Source organism: Bison bison, unplaced genomic scaffold (genome assembly GCF_000754665.1).
Source record: "Bison bison bison isolate TAMUID 2011002044 unplaced genomic scaffold, Bison_UMD1.0 scf7180017864354, whole genome shotgun sequence".
Taxonomy (NCBI): Eukaryota; Metazoa; Chordata; class Mammalia; order Artiodactyla; family Bovidae; genus Bison; species Bison bison.
In genome coordinates this window covers 2,822,701-2,837,014 of record NW_011494926.1, presented here as the reverse complement: position 1 = coordinate 2,837,014, position 14,314 = coordinate 2,822,701, and positions in this window count along the sequence as shown.

Below are 14,314 nucleotides of genomic sequence, written 5' to 3'. Positions count from 1 at the left end.
CTAAAGGAAGTCAACTCTGAATATTCATTGGAAGGACTGATTCTGAAGCTGAAGCTCCAATACTTTGGCCATCTGATGAGAAGAGCCAACTCATTGGAAAAGACTCTGATGCTGGGAGGGATTGGGGGCAGGAGGAGAAGGGGACGACAGAGGATGAGATGGCTAGATGGCATCACCAACTCGATGGACATGAGTTTGAGTGAACTCCGGGAGTTGGTGATGGACAGGGAGGCCTGACATGTTGCGATTCATGGGGTCGCAAGGAGTCAGACACGACTGAGCGACTGAACTGAACTGATATGTATATTTTTGCTTATTTAAAATTTATTTTAAAAAATTTATTTTTATTTTTTTATCTTTTATTGAAGTATAGTTGCCATTGTTGTTGTTTAGTCACTAAGTCATGTCCTGCTCTCTTGTGACCCCATGGACTGTAGCCCCCAGGCTCCTATGTCTGTGGGATTTCCCACGCAAGAACACTGGAGTGGGTTGTCATTTTCTTCTTCAGGGGGTCTTCCTGACCCCGGGATTGAACTCTCATCTCTTATGACTCCCGCATCAGCAGGTGGTTTCTTTACCAATGGGTTGCCAGGGAAGCCCATAATTGCTGTACAATATTATGTATTGACATGTTTATTCAAATACTCTCAAGCAGATTCCCCCCAAACTGACTACCATCTGTGATAATATTTAAGAGTAGTAAACATTTCAGTGTCTGGAGTAAAATATATTGTCTCCTCTTGTCATCCTCAAGTAAAGGATAGAAAACATCTTCTACCCAGATCTACAACCCCTCCTCTAATGTTCAATTAAGAAATTTTATTGGAGAAACTAGTTTAAGGTTTAACATCACATGGTGGGTGTATTATAATAATTATGGTACTCTATCTTAAATTTAAGAGCCACAATCACATTGAATTTATATGTCTACATGAAGTTATGGAATCACCATTGTCTTACAGCTTTTCTGTGTGTATAATAAACTGTCTTTTTCAAATTGATTTTATAGGTCAAGTAACTAATACAAACACTAATTTTTTAAAAAAAGGAAAAATATTCACCCTCTAGATAACCAATAATGTATTTGAATTCAATTCTAAAATAAATAGCAGGAGTTACTCAGTTTTCCTTCGTCTCTCCCATGTATCCATGTTATTAAACTTTGGTTTTCCCATTAAAAAATAAAATAAAGAACAAATTTTGAAGGGATGGGTGTGTCAGAGAAGATTAGTTTAAACAAAAGAAGAAATATACTTTAGTCTTTCTAGAAATATAATTCAGAATTATTTTTAAACCTACTCAGAAATAATCTGTCCACTCTGACAAATGCTACCTGGGATTAGAGCATTCACTCGTGTTCATTTATCATGTAATTCTTGAAACACTGTTTAAACCATATGTTATCTAACCTTGGAGATGTATTTTGGAGAGTAATGTCCATGATGGATAGTCAGTAACAACAAATCTGATGTCATTCAGCAATTCTGTCTGTTGATTCTCTAAGCCCCTACCTTCTTGAATAATAGAGAATCACCAAGGTTCTATAAATGGAGTCAAAAAGCAGCCCAGAATCCACCAATATTTATGTTTTTTGGTAGTATTAGTTACCAGTTTGCATAGATTCATTGATTAGTTGCTAAATAAGAGAGTGTGTCAGCCCTTCCTTTTTTAAACTCCCTAGGAATCCCGTGGTGGGTGGGGTGGGGGGTATGGATGAGGTGCTTACATGATGATACCATCTGTCTCCTGCACCAGTGGCTCCCGGGCCACTTTCCCTTGGACTCCATGCTGGATATTCCTCTGAGGTCTCTCAGCTCCTATGTCACAGCCAGGCCCATGCAGGCATCATCCTGCACTCAACACTGCTATTGCTCTTGCTTTTTGGGGTATAATCTGTTTAGTCGTGCTGAGCACCAAAGAATTGATGCTTTCGAATTGTGATGCTGGGGAAAACTTAAGAGTCCCTTGGACAGCATGGAAATCAAACTAGTCAATCCTAAAGGAAGTCAACTCTGAATATTCATTGGAAGGACTGATTCTGAAGCTGAAGCTCCAATACTTTGGCCATCTGATGAGAAGAGCCAACTCATTGGAAAAGACTCTGATGCTGGGAAAGATTGAGGGCAGGAGAAGTGAACGACAGAGGACGAGATGGTTGGTTGGCATCACTGACTCGATAGACATGAGCTTGAGCAAACTCTGGGAGATAGTGGAGGACAGAGGACCCTGGTCCATGGGGGCCCCAAAGTGGTGCTGCAGTCCATGGATATTGGACTCATGTTGGACACAGAGTCAGACATGAACAACATTAGTGGCTGAACAACAACTTATGTGATAGACAGGATGATTCTAATCCCCTTCAAAAATGTCCACAGTCTAATCCTGCAGAAACTATCAATATGTTATATTAAACAGCAAAAAGGAATTTAATCCACAGATTGAATTAAGGTCACTTGAGCTTAAAATAAGGCAAGTATTCTGGATTATCTAGGGGGGCCTAATGTAATCACAGGTATCTCTAGATGCAAGAGGTTGACAAAAGAGGAGGTCAGACTGATGCAAAGTCAGGAGGACTTGACCTACCACTGCAGGCTTTTGAAGGGGCCACCATCTGAAGAATGTGAGTGACCTGTAGAAGCTGGAAAAGGCAAGGTAACAAACACTCCACTAGAGGCTTCAGCAGGAGCACAGCCATGCTGACATCTTGATTTCGGTCCCAAGAAATTCATGTCAGATTTCTGAACTATAAAATCATAAGTTTATGTTGTTGTAAGCCACAGAGTATGTGTTAATTTGTTATGGCCACTGAAATAATATAGTGCAGCACCTGCGGGATGGAGAGGTCCTGCCTGTCCACATCCTCGGGAAATGGGTTTCCCACACTTTCTTTGAGCACTCATGTGTCTGACTTTGAATTTTGATGACTCTGTCTCCACAGACTGAGGAATGTGTCTACGTTTCCCTGATCAGTGCCCTTTAGCAGGGAGGGATGGATCTCACTGAGAAATGCTTGGGCCTCTGGTGATAGTCTTTTTTTTTTTTTTTAATTTATTTATTATTTATTTATCTTTGGCTGCTCTCAGTCCCCATTGCTGCATGTATAGAGAGGGAGGGTTACTCCCTAGTTGCAGTGCGAGCAATGTATCATCGTGATGGTTTCTCTTGTTGGGGAACACAGGCTCTGGAGTGTGCAGGTTTTATTAGTGGTGACACTCAGGCTCAGTTGCCTTGTGGCACGTGGAATCTTCCTGGACAAGGGATTGAACCAGTGTTCCCTGCACTAGCAGGCGGATTCTTAACCATTGGACAACCAGGAATTTCCCCCAGGTGACATTCTAATTTTATTTTTTTAATATAAAGATATTCTGGATTGGTTTGCTGAGTGTTGAGTGGGGAGTTGGTAATTAGCTACCTCACTTGTACCTGGAACAACTGCTCCCCTTTCACAAGTGGCCACAGTGAGAGGCCCAGCCCTGCCTGCCTGATTTGACATGGTACGTTTTCCTTTAGGGACCCCATGGTCTCCTAGTGAAGCCTGGCTCCTCACCCTCACCTTCAACCCTTTACTAGGTATGGTGGTGGTGGTTTAGTTGCTAAGTCATGTCCTACTCTTGGGACCCCATGGACTGTAGCCTGTCAGGCTCCTGTGTCCATGGGATTCTTCACATATATCCAACACCAATGGTGAGCAGGTTCCATGCACTTTGCTATGATGTTTTGGAGCTCCAGGGAAATCAGACATGTAACCAAAGCACTGTTTCTGTGAATACCACATGTTCTATGATGGATAAGAAGTTCCCTGAGCATTCTAAACCAAAGAAAGAGGAGGATATGCTTGAGAACTGCTCCATTTGCTGTCCTGATTCAGCTCTAGTCCAGTCCAGTTCAGTTTAGTCGCTCAGTCGTGTCCGACTCTTTGCAACCCCATGAACTGCAGCACGCCAGGCCTCCCTGTCCATCACCAACTCCCAGAGTTTACTGAAACTCATGTGCATCGAGTCAGTGATGCCATCCAGCCATCTCATTCTCAGTCGCCCCCTTCTCCTCCTGCCCCCAATCCCTCCCAGCATCAGAGTCTTTTCCAATGAGTCAACTCTTTGCATGAGGTGGCCAAAGTATTGGAGTTTCAGCCTCAGCATCAGTCCAATTCAGCTCCAGTACAGCCAATATGTCCTGTGATAGGAAATTAAATATCAGATTTAATCTGTCCTCAAGGAGCTTAGGTACCCATTGGAGAGATAATAGACAATGTGATCTTTCTGGCAGGGACTGTTAAGTAGCTGGATCTGTTTTGATTGGCTAAGGTCATATTGGCTTGGCCACTTGATTTGCCATATTAGCTGTTATGTGTTCCAGATGTGGGAGAACATTGATATTTACCTCAACTGGTTGGACAGCATGACAGAGTCAATGGACATGAGTATGAGCAAACTCCAGGAGATAGTGAAGCACACACAGGAAAGCCTGGTGTGTTGTAGTCCATGGGGTGGAAAAGAGTCGGACACAACTTAGCAACTGAACAACATCTTCAATTTGGAAATGGAAGCTTGTTGTGGGAGAAGAATCAAAATCTTGAAGATTTAATAAGAATTACTAAGCAGTAGAAAGAAAATTCTAGGGCATAGGGGAAGGTCAAGACTCCAACAGTCCTTGCTGTGTGTGGGAGTATGAAGTAGTCCAAATGGCTATAGTGGGAGCCAAGTAAGTGCCTGTGGTGGCCAGAGGACTCTGGATAATTGGTCTCTAAAGTAGCTTGATTGTAAATTTCTTTGAATGGCTGATTAATGTAACAATTTGCTTAAGAAAATTTTTGTGTGAAAGGAGTGTCTCTAGTTACTTTTTCTTCTTCAGAGTTTGCTCATTTTGGTGCACCATGAAACAAATAGTCCCTATGACTTGAAGAATTATTGATTTGTAAAATGACTTTTTAATTTGCTTTAAAAATTTTGAATTAGTTTGCTGTTGCTGTTCAGTTGCTAAGTCATGTTGGACTCTCTGCAACTCCATGGACTGCAGCATGCCAGGCTTCCCTGTCCTTTACCATCTCCCAGAGCTTGCTCACACGCATGTCCATTGAGTCAGTGATGCCATCCATCCATCTCATCCTCTGTCATCCCCTTCTCTTCCTGTCTTCAATCATTCCCAGCATCAGGATCTTAGCTATTTATTTCTTCCTTGGGCTATTTTTAATAGTTGAAAGCACAACCTAAATATCCATCAGCAGCAGGAATTATAATGACTATTTAGAAGCGTGGTTGGTCTATGTGCAAATCCAGTCTCAAGACATAGCTGACAATATGGTCTTGAACTTGAACTTGGCATCTCTAAGTTCCTATTTTCACATTTATAAAATGATATTCATCATATATACCACACAGAATTATTGAGGATTAAAGCAGACAATTAAAACTAAAACTTGTTACAGTGCCCAGCACACAGTAAAGTCTCACTTGTTAGAAGGTAGCTTCTTTCATCATTAGCTTCTTCCATTACTTTTTCCTTATTAAAAAAAAAGTAATGAATTAGTACTGCAGAAAAGAATAGGATAAATACAAAGGATACAATAATCCCACACATTCAAAGATAACTGCAGGAACTATCTTGCTGAATATTTTCCAAGTCCTTTTTATGATTTCTATGTATTCTTATTTATTTTTTGTAAAATGAAATCATACCGTGTATCCACTATATTATAACCTACTGTAGTTAATTTAAGCAAAACACCATTTGTTGGACATTTATGCTATTCAAAATTTTTGCTCTATGGCTGTGCAAAACAGAAAAATGAATTATAAATTTAAAAAGTACTGCTGCTGCTGCTGCTGCTAAGTCGATTCAGTCGTGTCTGACTCTGTGCGACCCCATAGACCGCAGCCCACCAGGTTTCCCCATCCCTGGGATTCTCCAGGCAAGAACACTGGAGTGGGTTGCCATTTTCTTCTCCAATGCATGAAAGTGAAAAGTGAAAGTGAAGTCGCTCAGTCGTGTCCAACTCTAGCGACCGCATGGACTGCAGCCCACCAGGCTTCTCCGTCCATGGGATTCTCCAGGCAAAAGTACTGGACATTCTAAAATTAAACACAAATACTTTAATATACACAAAGAGCAATAAAACAATGCACAATTGGCCAATACCTTAAACAAAGCACTTGGTCATCAGTTAAACTTCATTTTCATGTGGATCTGCTTTCCTTCCATTAAAATGTTCTTAAATATTTTCTTTAATGTTCTGGCTAAGTCATATGCTAGTGCTGTGCTCAGTTGTGTACAGTCCAACCCCTTGGACTGTAGCTTGCTAGGCTCCTTTGTTCATGGGATTTTTCATGCAAGAATACTGGAGTGAGTTGCCATTTCCTACTGCAGGGAATCTTCCTGACCCGGGGGTCAAACGCACATCTCCTGTATCTCCTGTATCGCAGGCAGATTCTTTACCTGCTGAGCCGTGGGTGAAGCCTATATGCTATTAGGGAAAACGTAAAACTTTGGCAGGAGGTGAGAGCATGAAGGGCTTGTAGGCCATGTTAAAGAACCTGACCATGGAGGATATAGAACCTATGGAGAGTTTTAAAGCAGGAGCTAAGGAAGGCCCATCCTAGTTTTAGCCCATGCAAAACTGAGACCTGAAAAGAGTTACTCAGGTATCAAAGTCACCTTCAGATGAGGGGAAGGGCTATGCATTAAACCAAAAATTCTAGTTGGTTGCCTTAAATCCTTTCTGAACATGGTCAAGTAAGATATAACCAAATATTAACCAGCGCAAATGGGTCATGCATCTTTCGTGCCCTGTTGGAACTTACAGAAATTCCATTTTTTGTTGTAAGATGTTCCACTCATAAACTCTGAATACCTGTTGCCCACATTAGTATTCTAAAGATGAAGGAAAAAAATAAATGAGCTGTTACTCTATTTAAAACCTGGACTGACTGCAAAAGGAAATGGTTAATGCCTCCTGGCTTCAAGGAAGCACTTTATCTCAGTGACAAGTCGAAGAGTTACTGTCTGAAACAGACACTTTCTCAGGCTGGATCCTGCTTCTATATCCATTGTGTCTGAAGCAGAGAAACCGTGCAGAGTATTTCAGGCTTGCTTAGCGGTCTTGTAAATTTTCTTTTTATTCCATCCCTGAAGTCTACCTATTCAAAAAAAATGTGTCCAGGATCTTTTAAAAATATGCCTCTCTGGTGCCATGTCTGATTGACCGACATTTGGGCAATTGTCCAATTGTCCATAAGTAAGAAAATTGTCAGTAATCGGTGCTGTGAATACACACGCCTACCTGATTCATCCACGGGGCTCAGCTTGGTACCAGTGCTTTTGTTTTACATTCATTAAAATTCCTATCAGGACACAAAATGCTGAACATCACCCAAAACAAAACCAAACAAAACCAACCAACCAAAAAAAAAAAAAAAAAAAAAAAAAGAAAAAAGCTTAGGCACAGATACAGCAATGTTGGTTGATGGAGAAACAAAACAAACCATTTATATATTCTTCTTTAGCTCATTAGTAATTTTTCTCTAATTTGAATTTTTATAGCAGTTAAAAACCCCCAAATATTAGTTGTTGGCTTATTCAATTTTCTTTTTCTCATGAAGGTAAACTGAAAAGGAGAAAGAAAAAAAAATTTATGGGAAATATTCAACCTTTCACATATCCTCTAAATGTTTAGTATACTGAAGTAAACATCCTGTCTTTCATTTTAACTCATATTTTTGTCATTATACCTTCTAAGAACATAATTTTGCTGTATGTAAGTCTAAGAAGCATAGGGGTTAAAATAAGTATTTTATTTATATAAATAAAAAAGCTTCTACCAACTGTATGTCATACAAACATGCAAATAGTTTGGTTCTTATTTTTTTTAAATACAAATATAAGTTAACTTTAATTTTAGGAAAGGCAATTATATCCTAAGGGAAAGTCATAAACTCTTTCAGGACAGATCTGTAATTTGATATACACTATTAGGTTTTTATTTCACTAAATTTATTTATTTTTAAGTGAAGGATAATTGCTTTGCAACTCGGTTTTATTTTATTCTTTAAATACATACACACCCACTGGTTTTACATTTTTGTATAATAGGGAGTAAAGACAGAATAAAAGGTCATGTGTCAGGCATTTTTAAAAATTAATTACTTATTTGTGGCTGTGCTGGGTCTTTGTTGTTGAGAGGGCTTTTCTCTAGTTGTAGTGTTAGGACTTCTCATCGCAGTGGCTTCTCTTGTGGAGCACAGGGCTCTAGGCATGCGAGTTTTAGTAGTTGGTGGCACTTGGGCTCAGCAGTTATGGTTGCAGCTCTCAGATACTAGAATGCAGCCCTAACAGGGGTAGTGCACAGGCTCAGTTGCTTTGGGACATGTGGGATCTTCTGCATCAGGGATCAAACCCGTGACTTCTGCATTGGCAGGCGATTCTTTACCACTGAGCCACAACTGGAAACATGTGTCCCAGATCCAACTATGGAATTACCATGGAATCTTCGACACTACCTCAATTCAGATTTGAGGCAAAAGGAAGTGAAGATTCATCTTGTTTAGGTTTCCTGTATTTAAGATCTCTATTAGGAGCTGACAAATATAAACCCTATGGACACAGAATTTGATGCCTGCAAGTAGAATGTTGGCTATAACAAAACCTAAAATGCAGGTGCTGATGCCTCAGACAATGGAAGCTGAAAAGTTAAATACTCTTATTATATTATGGCAAAATATTTGATGAAATGATTACTATGTTATCTTAGAAAGCAGACCACTTGTTGTGACTCTAGCATTAGGGGAAATCATAGGAAAAATTCAAGATGTTGTCTTATGTTTGTTACTTCTTGCTGCTTTAGCAGAGTCTACAAAGAAGGTAAATTCAGTTGAGAGCTCATTGATATGGTAACAAACTACATCCTCAAGTTGCTCAAGAGTGAGTTAATACTAACTACAGATACAAGCTGCTTACTCTGTGCCAGGTACCATTGTAATGTTTTATATGCCTTAAGTAACTTAATCTTCAAACACAATGAAGCAGATACTGTTTTTAGCCCCCTTTTGCAGATGAGGACCAACGAGATTAAGTAACTTGCTAGTTACACATCTGATAAGTAAGGGACTGGCTTTGAACTAGGTGATTTGGGTCCCAAGTCCATATTCCTAACAGTCAGTAGTTTGGACCTTTTGAGACTGAAAAAGCTAACTGCTTTTGTATCTCAGAATGGAGCAGTTTTAGGTAAAGGGACGGAGTTAGCAAAAGATAAGATGGTGCCTCGGAGTCTTCCCTAAGCACCTGTGGTTAATTGTTCTCTGCCAGACGATTGGAGCCAGGTCAGAAAATCAGATGAAGAGTCTTGTCTCCCACCCTAGCTCTTTGCTTTAGATGGCTTTGAGAAAACCAGGCTGAAACATGAAAGAAGGGGGAACGGGCAGACAGCCCAGAGGCAACAAGTAAAAGACCTGTGTTTCGTCAGTTTTAAAAACTCTGACTCTACAAGATTTTTATCTATCATTATAAACACACAGAACTGACCAGAAGCAGATACACTGGAAGTCCACTAGATTTTTGAGGACCTTATATTACCAGAAAAATCCAAATCATGTTCAATCCCAAAATAGTTGGGATTAAATGAAGCCATTTCCTTGGCCTCCAAACCATTATCAGTGAGGAGCAGGCTAACGAAAGCCATGCAGAAAGCCATGCAGAAAAGGGCACTTCCTCCAGAGTCCACCTCAGAGAAGCCACAGAGAATAGTGTTCAGGGAAGTCCACTCAGAGGCGTTTTAAGACAGGGTGAACTGGAAACTTACTCTGCTTAACCAAAGGAATCGTTGTTATTTCTTCCCAGCTAGGTGTAGTAACGTCTGAGAGGGTTCTGTTTCCCATTCTCCATCTTCTAGATGGAAGTTTTTAATGTGGTTGCCTTGTTTTTGGAGCACTGAGGGGTACTTTTGTTGGGAGCAGATAACTGGACTGTGTGGAGTCATATATGTATCTGTCAGAAACGAGATAACTGCTCATCAACTCAGATATCCCAGGCTTGATGGACTTTGGAACTCTCTCCCCTGGGGAGAGTCTGAGCAGGAAGAGCTTGGGGAAAGAAAGGTGTATATGAATGTCTAGGTGCCCAAAATGGCAGGTGATAACTGATAGTTTTTGTCCCATGATTTCTCTTCTGCCCTACTACGTAAAACTAGAGATCATAGTCAATTGGAATGAGACTTTAATTCCCAGCCTGACTTGAAGATAACTGACATGTTGTTGGTGAAATGTGAGAGGACATGATGCCTGCGATTTTTGAAACATATTCAAGGGAGTGGGTGTATCCCTTCTCCCCTTCATCAGTCCTGTCTCTTGAAACAGAGGTAAAATGGCTAGCAAGCCATTTTGGTAGGCTGGATGATGCCCCTCCCTTCCTGTTTCCAAAAGAGACCCGCATTCTAGTCCCTAGAACCTGTGAATGTCTCCTAATATAGTAAACAAAATTCTGTGTTTGTGATTAAAGATCACAATCGTATTGAATTATCCACATGGGCCCTAAATGCAATCACACATGCATCCTTATGAGGAAGTTTGAGGGAAATCCACCACAGAAAAAGAGAAGACCATGTGACCATAGAGACAGAGATTGGAATGATGTGGCTGCAAGCCAAGAAATGACCTGGCTGCCAGGAGCTAAAAGAAGCAAGGAATGGATGGTCCCCAAGATGCCTTCAGAGAAAGTACAGCCCTCCTGGTTTGGGCTCAGATTCCAGACATCTGGTCTCCAGCCTTGTGAGAGAGTAAATTTCTGTTGCTTTAAGCCATAAATGTGTGGTTCCTTGTTACAGCAGCCCCAGGAAATGAATTCATCCACTTGAGACCTGGAAAGTGAGAACAAGATCACTGCAAAGATGGAATAGAAGCTTGGGGGGACTAAGTTCCCAAATAACTGTGGAGCCACCAAAACAGCCCTGAGCTTTCTCATCCCATTTTTACAGATGAAGTAAAAAAAAAAAAAAATCTGTCTTCTTTCAATTACAATAATTTGGAGTTTCTGTTACAATTAGCCAAACCTAAAAAACAACCAGGAATTATGTTATTCAACCCTTACTAAGGGTTATTTAACCAAGTCAAAATATAACTATCATAAATAAGTATGGATGTCTCTCTACTCTAGGAATAAAATTCAGCATCACTTTTTTCATATAGTAATAGGAGATAGGTAAGGAGCTTTTTATCTAAGCTTTAAGTGAAGTGAAGTGAAGTCGCTCAGTCATGTCTGACTCTTTGTGACCCCATGGACTGTAGCCTCCAGGCTCCTCCGTCCATGGGATTTTCCAGGCAAGAATACTGGAGTGTTGCCATTTCCTTCTCCAGGAGATGTTCCCAACCCAGGGATTGAACCCAGGTCTCCGGCTTTGTAGGCAGATGCTTTACTGTCTGAGCCACCAGGGAAGCCTTGGTACCACTAATTTCCATGACTGGACTTGAGATAATGTGGAAATGATTATTTTTAGTACAAAGGCTTTATAAGTCAGAGAAATGGTCTCAGAGGTATTAGGATAGGTATGATTCTATGCTTCTTGGAAAACAGGAATCTTAGAGGTTCTTAGACTCATTGAAACATGGTAGAAAATAAATCAGTCTTTGACCAGAATTTTCCGGTTGACTGCAGATGTTCTATCAACTGTACATCCTGTTTTGTTTTGTTTTGTTTTGTTTTTTACAATAAACTTGGCTTCCATTTTGGGAGAAGGCAATGGCATCCCACTCCAGTACTGTTGCCCGGAAAATCCCATTGATGGAGGAGCCTGGTAGGCTGCAGTCCATGGGGTCACTAAGAGTCAGACACGACTGAGCAACTTCACTTTCACTTTCCACTTTCATGCATTGGAGAAGGAAATGGCAACCCACGCCAGTGTTCTTGCCTGGAGAATCCCATGGACAGAGAAGCCTGGTAGGCTGAAGTCCATGGGGTCGCACAGAGTCGGACACGACTGAAGCGACTTAGCAGCAGCAGCTTCCATTTCAGAGCCAAGTTATGGAGCAAGATATGTAACCTCAATAACCTCAGTTTTCTTGTAAGTAAAAATGGGATGATATTGCAGGGTTGCAGTAACTGTTTAATGATATTAGGCTATTGAACAGTGCCTACCACAGTGTAAGAGTTAAATAATGGGAAACTAACATTGGCCATTAAGGATGAGATAGGCCTATTAAGAAACCAAGAAAAGGACTGATAGAGATCTTAAGACAACTAACAGAAGGTAGTTTGGAAGGTCAAGTTGAATCTGTACAGTGATCCATTCCTCCCAAAAGTTTGTTTCATACAAAATTTCAGTTGGTGTGAAGCTTTTTCCATATAACTGTTCAGGCAGCATGAGAACATTCTTTCTATATGATGTGAACCATGGGACAGTTCTTTTCCTTTAATTCAAGTGTAGTTGATTTATGATATTGTGTTAGTTTCAGGTACACAACAAAGTTATTTGGTTATACATACATATGTATATAGCTATATTTTTTCCCAATTCTTTTCTATTATAGGCTATTCTAAGGTATTGAATATTGTTCCCTGTGCTATAAGTGGGTCCTTGTTGTTTATCTATCTTACTCATATTAGTGTGTCTGTTAATCCCCTACTCTCAATTTATCTCACCTGCTTCCCCTTTGGTGACCATCAGTTCAGTTTAGTTCCATCGCTCAGTCATATCTGACTCTTTTCGACCCCCATGAACTGCAGCATGCCAGGCTTCCCTGTCTATCATCAATCCTGGAGCTTGCTCAAACTCAAGTCCATCAAGTTAGTGACGCCATCCAACTATCTCATCCTCTGTCATCCGCTTCTCCTCCTGCCTTCAATCTTTTCCAGCATCAGGGTCTTTTCTAGTGAGTTAGTTCTTTGCATCAGGTGGCCAAAGTATTGGAGTTGCAGCTTCAGAATCAGTCCTTCCAATGAATATTCAGGACTGATTTCCTTTAGGATAGACTGGTTGGATCTCCTTGCAGTCCAAGGGACTCTCAAGAGCCTTCTCCAACACCACAGTTCAAAAGCATCAATTCTTCGGTGCTCAGATTTCCTGATAGTTCAACTCTCACATCCATACGTGACTACTGGAAAAACCATAGCTTTGACTAGATGGAACTTTGTTGGCAAAGAAATGTTTCTGCTTTTTAATATGCTGTCTATGTTTGTCATAGCTTTTCTTCCAAGGAGCAAGCACCTTTTAACTTCATGGCTGAGTCACCATCTGCAGTGATTTTGGAGCCCAAGAAAATAAAGTCTCTCACTGTTTCCATTGTTTCCTGTCTGTTTGCCATGAAGTGATGGGACCGGATACCATGATCTTAGTTTTCTGAATGTTGAGTTGTAAGTCAAATTTTTCTCTCTCCTCTTTCACTTTCATCAAGAGGCTCTTTAGTTCTTCACTTTCTGCCATAAGGCTGGTGTCATCTACGTATCTGAGGTTATTGATATTTCTCCTGGCAATCTTGATTCTAGCTTGTGTTTCATGCAGCCCAGCATTTCACATGATATATTCTGCATGTGAGTTAAATAAGTAGGGTGACTATATACAGCCTTGACATACTCCTTTCCCAATTTGGAACCAGTCTGTTGTTCCATGTCTGATTCTAACTATTGCTTCTTGACCTGCATACAGATTTCTCTGTAACCATAAGTATGTTTTTTATTCTGTGAGTCTATTTCTATTTTGTAAATAAATTCATTTGTATTATTTTTTAGATTCCACATATAAGTAATATCAGATGATATTTGTCTTTCTCTGAGACAGTCCTTTGAAAAGTAGTTAGCAAAAGAAGCAATTGAGGGCTGAAGAGAGATGAGAGAAGTGGAGTGAAATGTGCAGGGAGAGGGAGGTGTTAGCAGTGCAGCTTTGGGCATAATAGAGATGGGTTTCTGTGCTGGGCGTGTGATGAGGAGAAGACGTGAAGCATGGGTGGAGAGAGCTATGCAAAGTAGAAGGGGGATGACTTTACTGTAGGAAGTGCCAAGCTCCCAAGCTCTTTGAACAGAGGGGAAGTTTGAGAAATGTCTACATAGGGAACTGCAAATTACTGAAAGTTTTTTTCTTTTTTATGTCAAACACCTACTAAATTATTCTGTAGGTCTTGTACTATTATCAGACTTAGGTGAATATCAACAGCTCTGGGCAAAAATATCAGAAAGTCATTAAATTTTGTTTTAATTGGGATATAGTTGCTTTAAAGTGTTGTGCTAGTTTCTGCTGTACAATGAAGTGAATCAGCTCTAAGTATACATATATCCCCTCCTGCTTGGATTGCCTCCTAACTCCTCCATCCCACCTGTTTAGGTCACCACAAAACACAGA